The sequence below is a fragment of the Bactrocera neohumeralis genome, chromosome 4 (assembly GCF_024586455.1).
Source record: "Bactrocera neohumeralis isolate Rockhampton chromosome 4, APGP_CSIRO_Bneo_wtdbg2-racon-allhic-juicebox.fasta_v2, whole genome shotgun sequence".
Classification (NCBI taxonomy): Eukaryota; Metazoa; Arthropoda; class Insecta; order Diptera; family Tephritidae; genus Bactrocera; species Bactrocera neohumeralis.
Genome location: NC_065921.1, coordinates 7738713 through 7752437, shown reverse-complemented (window position 1 = coordinate 7752437; position 13725 = coordinate 7738713). Strand labels below are relative to the sequence as shown.

Here is a 13725-nt window from a genome sequence, read left to right as displayed (position 1 = left end):
TTTACGTGTGTGTGTGTTTGCGTTAGTTTCTTTGCATTTCATTGCTGCATTGACGCATTCATTTTGCGCCATTTGTTTAGCTCTCACGCCCCCTCCCCGCCTCGCTCTCAACAGCGTCAACATCCACTTACAGTTACATAGCACTGTTGCATTTCAAAGGTTACTGAGTGAATAATTAATGTGACTACACGAGCTGAGTGTGTGGGTTGTGCAATTCTTTGCTTTTGTTTTTGTTTTTAGCAGCAATTTTTCTTTGCTAGTTTATGCATTCTCACCTACATGGATAACATTTTTTCCTTTCAGTTTTGTTGTGTTTTGCATTTTCAATTTGCTTGCAGCTCTATTAGTTGCATTTAGATGCAATTTTCGAAAGGATTCAAGGTGCCCGGACGCAGTAGTAGTGTGCTGGCTTAAGCAATGGAGTTTGAAAGCCACGCAGGGTGAAAAAATATCATAAATTTCCAACAAATATTGGGTAGTCGAAAAAGTCTTTCAATAGATGTCGTTACAGTCATATATCTCGAGTACAGTACAGTTTACACTGATGGAATAATGCCTGTAGCGAAAAAACGTAAAAATACTTTTTCGACTACTCAATATGTTTCGGAACATTTTAAGCCTACAACCAAGCTCGCATAAACCTTGAGCCAAGCTCAAGTTTTAAAGTTGAAAATTCACAAGATTTTTATGCTATATACTTGTATGAAACAGCCGATGAGATTGTCAGAAGTGTCATTTGTCTGGCTATCGAACAACTACAGAAAATACAGAAGTTACTAAGAACGATTTACAACGAAATTTCCAATAGAGCCGACAGGCGGTTCAGGGTGAGATGAAATGCTTTAAGTACATTGTACAATCGCCAAAATTATATGCAAGAACCTCTTAAGAAAACTAGCTTGCTCTTACTCACAAGGCCTCTAAAGGACAACCGGACGGCTGTTGGCCTTTTGACAGAAGTAATGGAACACCTCTAAGGTCTTTGCCCAGCACTATCTAGAACTCATATCAAGTATCTAGGAGCTTCGGAGTTCGGGAAGTTCTTCCTCATATCATCCACGCTTATGATGACACTTAAATTTATTCAATTTTTCAGAATTTTTTGAAGAATGTTTACTGAAAATTAATTTTTTTTTTCAGAGTTATGTTCAAAACCACAGGTATCAGTCAGCATGAAAGGGTTAAAACGATTCGAAAAAATAATTGTCGCAAATATACATAACTGTGTATGTGTCAGTTATTATTTTTTGCTCTTCTTAATATTATCTTTGCTTCTTTTGCTTTTATATTAGCATTAATTTGCGTTTGCTGTTGACGCGGCTTAATTAAAGCGAACATTTGCTGTCTATCCGGAGGCCTTTCGACCGTTAGTTAATTAACAGCGGGTTCCTAATAACGAATAAAAACCTTAATATGCATATTTATTTATATATGTATATACATATATCTAACACCAGGAATGATAATTATGTTTTAATATGCATATTTGTTTATATATGTATATACATATATCTAACACCAGGAGTGATAATTATGTTTTCTTTGAAGTAGCATCTAATTTATTTGATTTCATTAATTTGCAGCTCAACACGGTCTCTTCCGAAATAATTTATTGTTTTTGGCATAACATCGATTTGATTTCACTTAGCTGAAACACACTACACAAGATGCTCTCACATGCTTCCTTTAATACTCATTTGGACACTGAAGTGCAAAAGTTTGACCATTCCTTATGCTGTGGTTTATGGTTTTTTTGCCAGCAATAAAGTACCCAAATATAATATCTGATCAAAATTGACCCGGACTAGCCCATTATTTATCGAATCCTTCCCTAAATTTGTAAACGATGGTTTTTGCTCGTATAGAGTTCGATCTCCATATGCCAATTAGTCTGTGTTCGGTAGCTGTTTGTTAACGATGCGAAAAGTTTTTCTTGCGATTTCGACCTTCAAAATAAATTGAACAATAAGTTATCTTCAAATGTTGTGTTTCAAATCAAATACCGGCTGCGGAATCATTAAAACTGTTCCTGCATCGTTTTGTGGCGTCTACTTTATTACAAACTCTGGTTTTGAATAGGACAAAGCGTTCAGTGAAGGTCGTGAAGTCAGCGAAACCTTGCCTCATGCTTGGCGAATCCATCCACCCTGTTGCGGACGATAACATCGAACAAATTAAAGAAACAGTGCTTGAAAATCGTCGTGTTGACAGCAGAGAAATAGTAGAGGATTTCAACATTTATTATGGATCGACTCAACACCTTTTGGTTAATGCTTTGGGTATGAAATATATCAATATTAAAAAACTCTAGAACCTTTCGGAAAAAAGACGACGAGAAGAGGTTGTTGTTGCTGTAGCGGCAGAATTCTGCTAAGTTAACAGTTCTTGGCTGGATATAAATCCGGTTCTGTTCCGGTTACGTAGATGCGACTGTCATAGGAACGGTCGAGAAGAGGTCGCAAGAGATGCTTGACAATCCTACATTCATCGAACACATCATTTCTGATGACAAAACGTGGATATATGTAAGTATGAATCCAACGTCGAACTGACCAATAATCTAGCGAATGGTGATCCAAAAATGAGCCAAAACCGAAAAATACAAAATTGGCTGAAGTGACTGAAGGTCATCCCTGTCGAGACTTATAACATTTGTATGAAAAACTGGATTGCTTGTGTTGGCTCAAGAGCTTATTTTGAAGGCTATAGTAAATATGTATATTAAAATACTTCATAATTTTGTTTTCTATTGTCAGTCTGAAACCGAGGTTTTCATCAATAACCTTACAATTACAAAGATCTGCTAAAACTGCCTTACCCATCTTTGCTCTATTATCCCATTGATGACTGCCATCTCTCGCCGTTTTCTTAAAAGACTATCCGAGTATAGAGCAGCTGTTCAAACCAATAATTCTTCTTCGAATTTAGTTTACTAGCACACGAGTTCTTGTAATAAGCTTAGTTGAATCTTCCCGAAAAAAGGTCCAAATATCACTCAGCCTTTACTGACAGCATATTTCTATGCTTCACATCAGCACCAACGGTGCTGAGTGCAAGTTTTCACAAAAATCGGACATCAAAAACTCATCACTGCCATTTACCTTACGCCATACGCCCACTACAACGACCACTCGTATGTTTATATGTATGTGTGTGCATATGTTTGTGTAAGCACAACCAAGCTCAGCGAACTGCTCGTGCGAAATCCGCATGTTCCTTTTCTGGCATTTTTCGTTGTGCGCGCTGCATTTTAATGCTGACACATATTATTTTACGGCGCATTTCATTTTTATGCAAACCCAAATGCAACCGGCCGCCACACACACACACACACACACGCCAACACACACTGAAACATGCTGACACGTGTGCGGAAAAAATTCATATGCATGCAAATTAAAAAATGAGAGTATTAAAATGCAAAATGCAATGTGCATTTAACTTTCACCAAATCCAGCTAAGCGGAACATTCGCCATTTTGTGTGAAATTTATGCCGAAGTCATACAAAGTGGCTACAAGTGGAGAATTGCTTTCTTGGCACGAGCATTAGTTATGAGTAGCTGAATATGCTGGCAGATGTTGCAACAAAGTAACAACTGGAATATGTGCCTTTTTATGGGCTATAGTTGGTAGTGATAAAATCCACACTTTTTCAGAACGTCTGAGAGGGGATTTTATACAACTAAAAGGGTTCTGTAGAATGATATTTGCGATGCAAAGCCTAGAAGAGGTTTCAGTGAGCGCTACTCTCTAGAAAGTTAACTAGTTCGCGCTTTATTTTAGTGACATTTAACAGAAAAAAACGTATATTCCGGTATCCACCGTTTCTTTGCTTCTACAGTAACAACTATGACCGCTCTGCAAATTTCCATACTACGTGCAGTGTTCGATTGCCTTTTCACTTGATGTTTCCAAGCGAAAGGCTGTAAAGAACCTTCCCATTCCTTCCTTAAGGCTTCCGTGGCCGTTTAGCGAGTCTTTTTCCTTCAAATTGACTTAAATAACATTTTTACCAAAAAATGGCCAAAACAACTCGTATCAGTGAGTTTTAAGGGTAAGGTTAAGTTAGTTTGGTAGGCCAAAGAGCCACTCATAGACCAGTTGTTATCTCTTTGCGATACCAGATGGAATTCTGGGTCCATGATGAGTTCTTTAGGATGTCTGCGCTTGACGCGAATTTCAAAGGACTCTGTAGCCCACTATCAATATCTCTTCCGGTGTGTCGTACCCCAGATGCTTACAGCATAAGCCAATACAAGACAAGTGCACAAGAGATGAGCCATTGTTTCCTGGTGCCTTGCTCTAGAGTCTAGACATTTCCCACAGTCTTTTTGATCTTTTACCCTCATTCTGAGGGCATGTGCTGCCACCAGACCAGACCAGATAGCTCGTTTCATTGGGTTTTGATTTTTTTACCATGCTTCAGTCCAGATCGTCGTATAGACAATGCATGGGTTTTCCAATGTTGATCACATTTCCGGGTGTTAGCCGTACACTATTCTTGACAATCTACTATTTCCTCCATTATTTCATTGCCTCTATGGCTTTGTAGCCTAGCACCCAGTAGATGTGAAATTGCTTGCTTCGTGCAACACTTTACACTGCTTCCCTGCGTCCCAAAACACTTCTATGCCACGATATGGCATTCAAGGCTTTGATTGTTGCTTAGCTGTCTTCGGAGATGTTGACTCTGGAATTGCCTGCAGGTGCACTTTAGGCCAGCGCTGTGGCTTTCGCAATACTAGAAACTTCAGCTTATAATGTACTACAGTAGTGCGGCACGTGAAAAGACTGCTTTATGCCTAACTTTGGACAGTATCCCGCACCAACTCCATCCGAGTCATCCGTATAAATGTTTAGAATGTTCCACGCAGCTAACATACCTTTACGTCAGCCATTCTCGAGGGTTCTTGTGAACACAACCAGATCCGTTTTCGCCGGTTTCAACCCCAGACTCGCTTGCGGTGCTCAATTCTGGACTATATTGAGAGTCCTTATATTTATAGTTCTCCTTTCAGTTTTTAGAATCTTTATTTCTTTCAAAGTAACCTAATCTCGTTTTCCAAAAAAATTTCAAAAATACAGTTACAAGTCAACCGCATGCCGTCCTCAAGTTACTTGGAAGGTTGGAAGAGTTTAAGCCATAAATTTCAACACATTAAATGTGGGCAAACGTGTCGGCCAAGTGTTGGTGAAGAAAATTTACATAATTTTAAAACTCCATAGTCACTTTATACACATTTTGAACTTACGCTCCGCACACCCCCTCGAGCGTACCATGTTGGACAGCTAAAACACTTTCAATTCCTGCACACTCACACTCACTGCGGACAGACACCCAAGTGCTGGGCCATTTAACCGGCAGACCCGCAAAGAGCTACGGCAAGCACGAATGGGCGGAAACAGACGAGTGGCATGAGCGCACAATAGAAATGGGCCTGACAACAAACCCAAAACCGACCAAAGCAAACAAATTCAAAACCCGAAATTCAAATGCAAATGCAAACAAATGAATCGAGCATTCGTCAGACGCTATGAAAACGAATGAGCGAGCGTGGGTGTGAGTAAGTGAAATGGAGCGCAAGCGAAAAGTGGCAGCACAGAAGGTCTTAGTGCACGAAAACTTTAATCCAAGCGAAATGGGAAATTTGCGACATTTGAATTTAAGGCGCACAGTTGACGGGGCTAAGTGAGCCGTCGCAGCGCGCCAACAGCTGTTCGAACTTAACAAGTCAGACCTTTGCGCGCCGCCGGGCAATGAAGTTGCCGACTCATCATCGACCCAAAAACGCACACATACACCAGCACACCGGCACTAAAATGTCGATACACAAGGGTATCAGAAAATGTCAAGCAATTTAAGTGAAATGAAAAGTAAATCATTTTTTAAACAGCCAATGTCGAGGCGAAGAAACTTAACTCATGCATGTGTGTTCCAACGCCTAAAAGCATGCAGCGTAAACGTGCTGTTAGCGGACCCGCCCATCTGGCTTTACATGTATAAGTGTATGCTTATGCTTACTACCACATATGCCTGACTTCTTTAGATACGCAAGCGGAAAGCCGGAATTTCGTGCGTGTTCCAACAATATTTCGAAGATGCTACGCACAGATATCGAGAACGGGGGGATTGGTGCGGCAGAAAACTAGCGCATGCCGTGACACCCATCAGCGTAGATAATAAATGCAACCCTTTTTAGGGCAGGCGTGTTAAATACAAGGTACTTCAGAGCTTTTTTTGGTATAAATGAAGGTGTGTCGTGGCATATTCCTTCATGTTTAAGCATTTGCGTGAAGTGCTGATTGAAAATGGGAATCACAAGCACACATTTGGGTGTAAGTGCTTAAGTTAGAAAATGAAGCACTCCGTCTTGAAGTACACACCTTTTGCACCTGAAAAATCTACAGTGAACAAAAGTAAAATATTCTTTTGTGAAACATAATTTTTTGATGAAAAAATGCTCTTGATCCCAAATACTGATTATGCTGTGACATCTAAACGGCATTCCTTCCAGAAAAATATTATGTGTACGTACAGTCGAGACTAGTGAAACAAAGTCTTACTCCTTGTCACTGGCATCAAGGTACTTCAAGACGATGTGTTATCCGACGGCCAAAAAGACAGTGCACCACTTTCTTTCACCGATGAGCAGGTTCAGAGTGTCATCAACAAGACAAATCAAACAAACAATAAAATAAATCGTCCAAATCCATTTGCCCTGATGGAATAAACTTGTTGATGCTAAAGCACCTAGGCTCGATGGGAGTAAGTTTCCTCACCAAGGTTCTCAAACTGTCGCTGGCTCTCTTCAAATACCTGATGGAAAATCGAAGATTGGTACCACTACTGAAACCTGGGAAACCCGCTAACAAAGGCGAGTCCTTTCGTAACTCTCCTCTCCCTAGTAGTGAAGACACTTGAGGACTTACTGCTCCGACCTTCACGCACCACCTGAGCCCAGCGCCACCAGCATGACTTCCAAAAAGTGTACAGTACCACCACAGCATTTAGCGTCATGAACGCCCAGATAGTTTATGTCCTCAACCAAAACCCACCCTGCGAGAGGACGTTTCTCGTAGCTTTGGATTTTGTCAAAAGCCCAGTCAATCACACAACGCTACTTAAGGGCATCGTAATATCTACGATCTCTCCAGGACTGAAGAGATAGACTATGAACTATCTGAGCGGTCGACAATCATCTGTACTATTTTAGGGTAAAAAATCTAATTTGATAAGAAATAAACAGAGGGTTCCGCAGGGTGGTGTCCTCTCCCCGTTGCTGTTTACCTACCACATCTCTAAACTCCATCAACCACCATCAGCCTCGTACGCTGATGATTGCACGATAATGACGTCGGGCAATGGAATCAATGGTATGTGCTCAAATATAAACTACTCTCTCTCCCTTTCTCCCTTTCTCGCTTCCTCGCTGGACGGTACCTAACATTCTCCCTTACTAAATCCATCTCTGCAGTCACCTGATTGGAGCGGAGCCGCCTTCTAGGTGCATCAAGAGATCCTTCCTCAACTACATCGACGACATAAAACAATACGCCGACCAAACTTCGGACGCAATAAACTTCAAACATGCACTAACCGCCATTCAATATGGAGCCATTAATACCTTCACCGACTAACTCTTAGTGAATGGCGTACTTGAAGTCAAACCATCACCCACGCGAGAATACAGCTTTGTTCTGGATACCGTAGCAGGTTTAACTCCTACTTATCCAGAATCGACCCTAACATATAATACATATATTCAGACACTAACCACCTCTTCGTATGCTCTACTAATCCTGTTTGTCGAAACAGCGCGTTTCCTGGACCTACCGTTGAATGACCTCGTTGATAACTTATCTAATCCATACCATCCTAACGGGGATTAAGTATCCAGGCAAACTCTGCAAGTAAATTCTCATTTTCAAGAACTGCGCGACTTCGTAAGAAATTTAATAAGCACCTCAATCTCAGCAAAGTTCACCTTACAATGGTTGGAGAAGTTCTAACTGAACCGTCCGTTCGGCATTTATGGATATGATTGATAAGCTGCTTGGAACAGGATGAAATAGAACCACGACGGATATTGTACGACATACGACCTCTTCAACTTAAGAAAATATAAAAAATGTGAAGGATATGATGCTTGAAAATCGTCAGGATCGAGAGATGGCAAGAGAGCTCGACATCTTGACGAGTCCGTTCGAATGATTTTGGTGGATATTTTGGGCATGAAACGTGTTCTTGCTCAACTCGTCCCGTTAAGCTGAACTTTTTTTCCAAATTAGTACTGTAAACAGGTCGCTTTGGACATGCTTGATCGTGCGAATTTCGATCCCACATTCATGCAAAGCATTATAACTGCCGATGAGACTTGGGTTTATGAGTTTGACATGCAAACAAGTCAACAATCATCGGAAATATCAACAATCTATGGAAGCATTCGATCGAAGAGATAAAACAAAATCGCTGAATCAGCTCGAGGCCACCCCAAAAAGTGCTTATGAAAAGTGTTTCGAGGACTGGAAAAATTGTTGCTCTCCGATAAGATGACGAATATTGGAAGAATATTGAAAGGATCGTGTGTCCGAATGATTTCTATACAATTTACGTAGACTTACCTCAGTACATATGTATGTGGTCGGTGTGAGTCAAAAGTCAAAGAGCTTCCATGAAGAATAGAAAATATTGATAGAATTGGACAGAAAAAGCAATTCGTACATGTTCTGAACTTCGGCAGTAAAATATATCAGCGATGACTGATAACTCATAATCTTCAAGGTATGTTCTAAAAATGTATTGGGGACTTTTTGTTGTGGAATCCACATGGAATTCACATGAATTTAGTAACTCTTTTATTATCACATTAGTATAAATATGAAATTAATTATGTTGTGACAAGTGTCTCAAATCAATTTAAGTCCACATTAATGAGCTTAAAATCCAAACCAAAACAAAACCAATTAGTATCGAAACCATTATCCTTGATAAGAAAGTAGCACAATGTTCTTTGGGAAAATACAATAAGATAAAATAACAAAAGTAATATAAATAATAATAAAAATAACAACAACTAAATACCACCGGTGAGACTAACTTGATATAATACGAATTGCCAGCAACAAATCCCCAAACGTGTCATACCAAATTGACTGACACAACAAATAATGGAGAATGAACGCCACCGTCGCCGCCGCCGCCATTGTTGCCAACGAAAAAGCCAACGCCGCCAAACCGACACATTGCCGCAACGCTAAAGGAGCGAATGAATATTTTAGGTGCTTGAAGAGCTCCGATGCGATGTGGCATAGTTGATTGAAATGCCTGAAAGGATATCGCTGAGGTGCTGGCTGTCAGTTGAACGAAAGCGTGGGGTCGCTTGATATTGAAAAATAAAAATACAAATAATGAAGAAAGTAAGAAATAAGTAAACAGCAAACAACAAACAGCGAAGAAGAAAATACAGTGCTTGAGGAGGCACACAGGCGCCAAAGTGTGGGGTATAATGAGTTTTCTTTTTGCAAAACCCTCAAATATGTGTTTGTAAATAGGCATAAATATGTATGTGTGTGTAGTCACTCAGTCAGTTGTAAAGAGATAAGGACACTGGCACTTACCTTGCCATTGCGATTTATTGTGCGGCACACCTAGCACGATTCCTTCGAGATGAGCAGGATTCCGTTAAGACGCTGATGATGCAAGGATGCGGCCGCTTGTGAGACACTCAGCCTGCCTTTGTCGTAGGCGTAAATCACTCACCAACACAAACACACACGTGTTGATGAAAAATACGTTGCTGAAGAAGCAGCTTGGCTGAGAGTTGGCTGAGTGCCAGTTCGTTCGTTCGGAAGGTCGGTCGGCCTTTCGGTAGTCTATGGTATAAGGCTTATGTATGTGTTTGTGTAGGCTTAAATGCTGACGTTGCTTTGATGAGAGAATATAATAGCGGTTTTTTACTTCCTCATTTTTTTCCGGCTGTAGCACATTCACATATAGACATATTTATGTGTTATTCTTTGCATAACTCTTATTGTATACACTTTTGTCTCACTTTTTAGCATTGATGTCACTTAGTCACAAACACTTTTTTCTTTTTTGCTTGTACCCTTGCTTCACTTTTGTTTTGTTTTATTACAAAAAACGTTCATTTTTCTTTTTTGGTTTTCATAAATGCACTAATCTATCTTTTTATTTTCTTTTCCGTGTTGTTCTTTTATGATTTCTTCATTGTCTTCAAAGCAACTTGTGTTGTTTTTCGAATGTCGGGCACACGCAACACTTCAGCTTTTGTCTTTGACGTCACAAACCATGTAAGCAACAGCCTTAGTAACGACACAACAATACAATACAGTCTATAGAGCTCGACCAAGGGTTTTCAGAAACAGTTATGTACAGCTTCCAGTTATGTATGCATGTTGATTATTCCGAGAATTTTCTGGAAATTGTAGAAAATTAATAGATTAGTTTATAATTACTACGGATAACAGATAAAGTATTTAAAAATTAAAAAAAAGATAAAAATGATGATCAAATCAAAAAAACTTAATTTCGGCTTCACCGTTACTATAATATCTTCATATATGCGTTTCTTATAGTAACTATTGGGCAGTCGAAAAAGTATTTCGTATTTTGTCAATAGTTTGCGTTCAAGCCGTATATATCCTGCTACCAATCACATTGAGTCATACCATATACTGTTGGAAAGGTGAGATGTAAGCTTCATTTAACCAAAAAAAATTAATTCGGAGAAGTTGAAAAGTTACAGCTCTTCAAAAATGATTGAAAATAATGAAGAAATTCGTTATATTTTGAAATTCTTGTATAGAAAAGGGAAGAATGCCACGCAAGCCACCAATGAAATTTGTGAAGTTTGGAGACAACGCTGCATCAGTTCGTGTAGCACAACAATCATCTGTCGCTTTCGTTCTGGAAATTTCGATGTGAAAAAAGCACCTCGCTCTGATGGACCTTTAGTGGAAAAAGTTTATGAAATTATGCAAAAGATTGACGAGAACCATCCCATAAGCAGCCATGACATCGCTTAGGAACTTAATATTCATCATAAAATGGTTTTGAACCATTTAAAAAAGGCTGGCTACAAAAAGAAGCTCAATGTTTGGGTACCAGCTTGGCTGGGAAGTTTTGATGCATCCACCATGTATGTAGCTCTGACCTTGCCCCATCGAACTACTATTTGTTTCGGTCACTGCAGAACTCACTTAATGGAGTAAAGTTGGCTTTAAGAGAACCCCTTTTTCGACTACCCAATATTAAACCAAATTTGACTGTTGAACTTTTCGCTAGATTCTTCAATACTGCTAATATCTTAAGATATTTCCCTGGCTTTGTTTCGTGCAAGTTGCAAGAGTATAAAATGTTCGGTTACACGCGAAATTAGCTCTTCCTTACCTGTTATTTTGTAAATGTATGCCTTTATCTTATCTTTTATAGTAATTAAGAGAGAAAATGTTATAAGGAATAAATGCTAAACGATAACATCTAAGCATCTTCGTATATTCCAACACCGATATTGTACACCAGATTTTCGTTTTAATAAAAGTTTCAAAAATAATTATCGAATACGATATAGTATATTGATTTTAGGGATAACTTACATCAGCACACTGAATACTATGAAATTCAAGGTCAATGACAAACCAGTATTTAAAATCCTCAAGGACTTTCTCAAAATTGATAATTCAAATTTCTGGCTAAAAAATAAAAACAGGATTAAGTACTTAGCAGAAATACACTTTGCTACCTGCCTCATTCTTTACTGATCCTCCAGCATAGTTACCGTCGTGCGTTTCTACCTGCGCAAAATCCTTAAAACTCGAGCAAATTTTGCAGTCTTCATCAAAACGTGCTTCAACGTTAATAATAACGGATCAGCTCTACCTTGTGTCGAAAATTAGTAAAATCATTCAGCATGAACGTAGAAGGCTCAGCTCCAGATTTGGCGGAAATCTACAGAGATTTCAACATTCTGCGGTCCTTGGAAGATCCTTTAGAAATGAGAGAAATGGGTTATGAGCTCCACCAGAAAGTCGATTTTTGTGTAGAGCCTCATCCCATCCTGGCCGATATAAAAAAATGTGTCATCAGACTGATAGCGATGACGTGGATGGAAGAGGAAGTGCGCGGTCCGTTTTTAACAGAAACAATTAGAGAATTCGTGAAAGCTTGTACACTTTGTGGATCCTATTATTGTTAAACATATAACATAATACCTTTTAAAATCCGAAATTCTAAATTTGAGGTATTCAATATGATAATTATAAAAATTGTAAAAGTAATTTTCATTTCAAAAGTAGAGGAAAAAATAAATAAAATATGTTTAATGAAAATAAATAATGGTTTATATTACTTCATGCACTCATTGTTTCTTGCAGAACATTCTTCTTTATTTTTAATTTAGTAATAAGTAGTACAGGCAGGCCATCGACTGACGCTGAAAACTTATTACCTCTCTGTGCTGGATTTAAACCGTTTAGATGTGAAAGAATTTCTTAACAAAGTTTTTCTCCCAACGATTGACTTTATCTTTCTTCCAAAGGGAGGGACAATTTGCAAATTTTTCTTTGACAGCTCTAATTTTGGGCAATAACTTTCATCCACCCGAACCTAGGCCTTCTTTACTGGTTAATCTAAAATATTAAGGAGATTTTAAACAAGTGAGAAAAAACTAAATTCGGGGGTGAACGAACATTACATACTCCTCCAACTTGCCAGGTCAACCAGAATTCAACACCAGGCTAGTTATCCTTATCATTTATGTATATTGTGACAAAACGCACATGGAAATTGTAATTAAATTCTCATATTTCAAAAATATGTATTTTGCTATGTTGGTAGGACTGTCCTCAATTACATATGCCAAATATGTGCACAATCTGTCAACCACTTCGATCCCAGCAGCTGCTTAAGTCGGTAGACCTCAGTAGTGCGTTGCGATTTTTACAATGGATAAAAATATCGAAGAAAGAATTTGCCTCTCTATTTTAGGATTTTTAATCAAATTTCATGACTGGAAAAATATTGTTCCATTATTTGGAAGTAGTTGTTATCGAAAGTGATTTGCGAGCTAAGAAAATCAATTGTGAGAAAATACTATCTGATCAAATTTGACCCGGACTGGTAAATTCAATTTAGCGATTTGTGCCAAGGAAAATAAATTGAACAACGAGTTTGAAATTTTGTTGAAAAAGTACCGGAAATATTTTGGAAAGTATCGGGTATTTTGGGAAATCGTCATGCTGGCATCAGAGAGATAGCAGAGGATCTCATCAGCATTTATGGATCGACTCAACACTTTTTGAAATTAATAGCAAAACCAGTGTCTCGTAGAAGTCGTACTAGAGATGCTTGACAACATATGTCAAGACACTACATTTATCAAATTCATAATTACTGGTGATGAGACGTGGCTTTATGAATATTATGATGAAACTGTTCCACAATATAGCTAATGTTGTTCCAAAAATGAACCTAAACCGGAAAAACTAATCTTCATTAAAGGCACTTAAGGCCTTCCGTGCCGAGTTGGAATGCTTTTATTGGCTCAGCAGTTTATTTTGAAGGCGATAATAAAGATTAGTACTAAAGTAAATGAAATCGTAGTATTTTTTTCTTTGTCTGGATCATATTTCATCACATGGTATAATATAAAATCGAAAGCGAACTGGATTAAGATGGCGGTAAATTTTTAAGAACTCCGATAACT

General features: G+C 38.7%; 1 protein-coding gene across 1 annotated transcript in view; it reads right to left on the bottom strand.

The window, feature by feature from the left end:
* Window positions 1–13725, bottom strand: part of LOC126756875 (uncharacterized) — a 375204-nt gene that overhangs the window by 348742 nt on the left and 12737 nt on the right. Inside the window, exon 2 of the mRNA XM_050470358.1 lies at window positions 9620–10437. The gene's annotated coding sequence lies outside the window, so the exon portion shown is untranslated. The remainder of the gene's footprint in view (window positions 1–9619; window positions 10438–13725) is intronic.